The sequence below is a fragment of the Cajanus cajan genome, chromosome 6 (genome assembly GCF_000230855.2).
Source record: "Cajanus cajan strain Asha chromosome 6, NIPB_CcT2T_4, whole genome shotgun sequence".
Classification (NCBI taxonomy): domain Eukaryota; kingdom Viridiplantae; phylum Streptophyta; class Magnoliopsida; order Fabales; family Fabaceae; genus Cajanus; species Cajanus cajan.
Genome location: NC_138522.1, coordinates 30,757,940 through 30,760,932, shown reverse-complemented (window position 1 = coordinate 30,760,932; position 2,993 = coordinate 30,757,940).

Here is a 2,993-nt window from a genome sequence, read left to right as displayed (position 1 = left end):
AGATTATTGGAGTGGAGTTATTAGGCATTCTACAAGGCTTACGTATTGCTCAAATATTGGGCTTATCAAGAGTTTATTGTCAAACCGATTCTTTGGTTGCAGTAAAGTGGATTAAAGGAGGGGAGTCTCATATGCATCATTATTCAAATCTAGTGCAAGAAATTCACAAACTGTTGGACAAGGATTGGGCAGTTTCTATATCTCATGTCCTTAGAGAATGCAACAAGTGTGCAGACTATTTTGCAAAATTGGGCCTTAGGTGTCCTGACAGATTAACAAATTTTATGGAGCCTCCTTTGGATGTTATTCCATTGCTTCAAGCGGATGCTGATGGAGAGCGTTTTCTGAGATTCTAGTTTATGCTTTTTTTGTTGCTTGTTGTTTTTCTTTTCTTTTGTCTTGTTTAGCATCTTCAATTACCAAAATATATATATATATATATATATATATATATGTATATAACATTATATAAAAGGGATAAAAAAAAGTTTTGATTTCCACTTTTCTTTAGTCTCTTTTACCTTTTAATAGATAACATCATCTCTTAAATTTATAATTACGTCGTTTAAAATTTATAAACCATCAAACTGTTGTTTCACTTCTTATTATAATTTCTATTCATTTATCTAGCATCTCTTACTTTTCTTTTCATCTCCATCACATCCTATTCTTTTTGTCGTCTGGTACAATCTTTATCTCTCATCTTCATCTTTTTGAACTATGTTTTTTTGTTTTATTAACTTTGCTATATCTCCTACATCTCTCACTTTCCATCTCTCTCACACCCTATTTTTTTATCCTCTGGTACAATCTTTGTCTCTCATCTTTATGTTTTTCTACTACATGTTTTTTTTTTATTGACTTTGTTATATTTGTTGATTGGATTTGCAAGGTAAAACATTTTTTTTATGTGTGGCCACTGTAATAACAACTATAAAGGAGTCATTCATTCTCTGGTATGTGCATCTTTTCTTCAGTTTCTATTTTAGGCCATTGTTTCCTTTTGCTTCTTCATTGGAATTAATTAATCCAGTCTTTGTTTTCCTTTTTATATCTTCATATCAATTTGGCCAAGTCCAATTTTGGTGGCCTACCTTTTTTGCTTTTAACGGATGTGAAGATTTTGTTCATATTTATCCTGTACTGTCCGTACTGCGAAGCCGAGCTCCGAGCTCGGCATCACAGCACAAGATGAGGTCGGGCACGCGCTACGCGACGTCAGCTCGACATTTAAGCAGATCATAACTAATCTCGAGGGATTTCGCTTCAGACGAGATCCACTATCTAATCTTATCATATCTTATCTCAGGCCCAAGGCCCAAAGCAACCCTAAATCACATCAAGGTACGTGCATTACATATACGAGATTCATACTCATACAAACACTAACTTTAGCATCGGAGTCTCTTTTGCAGGTACCACCCCCATCTTGGAGCATCACGCGTACCAGCGAAGGAGGCTCATCAATCTTACTCGAAGGACATTTGGCGCCCACCGTGGGGCCGATCAAGACAGCTCTTATCGACCACGCTTGTGGTTTTCACCAGAAGCCATAGCAGACGCGTAACAGACGACCTAGATCACAGCATTAACATGGATAACGAAGCAACATTGAGATGACTGATCGAGCAGGTCAAGCAGACGCGGCAGCGACACGCCACAGACCTACAAAGTATGCGTGCCAAGCATGAAACTGACCTAACCGCGATGCGGACGGTCAATGAGGTTGACCTAGCGACTCTACGCACGGAAAACAAAGGGATCCGCGCTCAACTCCCGCGGCAACACTCTGATCACCCCCCCTCATACAAACAACCGCAATGAGGAAGAGGAACACTCCCTTCCCCGCGACCAAGGTCGAGGAAAAGGACAAGGATGAGACAGAGGTCATACGGAATAGCCCTCTGCCTCCCAACTCAACCCCGGCAGAGCAATGCGAGCCGAGGTCAGCCAGGAAAAAGTACCAACTCCCCTACAGGGAGTAATCAGTACAATCGCAGGTGGTTTCGCGGGAGGGGGCGCCAGCAGCTCGGCCCGGAAAAGACACCTGTGCAACGTCAACCACACAAACTTCACCACCTCAGCTCCGCACCAGAGTGCACCGACGATTACTTTCACAAATGACGACTATGCCGGGGTTAACCTCAACCAGGACGATCCCATGGTTATAGCCGTAGCGGTAGCCAATTGGGAGGTTCACAAAATGTTGATCGACCAAGGGAGCTCGGCCGACATCCTGTATTGGCCAATGTTTCTCAGGTTAGACGTCCCCCACTCTCTCATACAACCTCACACAGAGCCCCTAATCGGTTTTGCAGGAAGAAGAGTTCACACGCGGGGGTACGTGGACCTACTGACAACTTTCGGAGCACCTCCAGATACGAGACGGATCATGGTTCAATACCTCCTCGTGGAAGCTGACACCTCCTATAACATCATCATCAGGAGGCCAACCTTGAACCAACTCGGAGCGGTGGTATCCACCCCACAGCTCACCATGAAATTCCCAGGGCATGATGGGAAAGTTATCTCGGTCAAGGCGAACCAGAAGACGGCACGGCAATGCTACGCCGAAAGCCTGGAAATCGCCTCACTCGGTGAACAGTGCAAGAGCGACCCCACCTCCTTGGCCCATGCCAACCACGAAGAAACACCGATCTCAACCCAAGATCCGACTCTCACGACGAACGGCCTAGCCCCATTGACGAGCTCGTTGACCTTCAGATCGGGAAACTCCCCGGGCAATCCACGAAGATCAGCAGACAGTTGACCCCAGAGTTGCGACAACAACTCAAAACGGAAATCCTCAAAAATGCCGACCTCTTCGCCTGGTCCAGCGCTGATATGCCGGGCATAGACGCTGATTTCATCTGCCACAAGTTAGCAATACACAAAGAGGCAAAACCAGTCGCCCAGCGGAAGAGGAAGGTGGGCGGCGAAAGGCGGGAGGCCATCGTCGCTGAAACGCAGAAACTGTTGAATGTCAGCTTCAT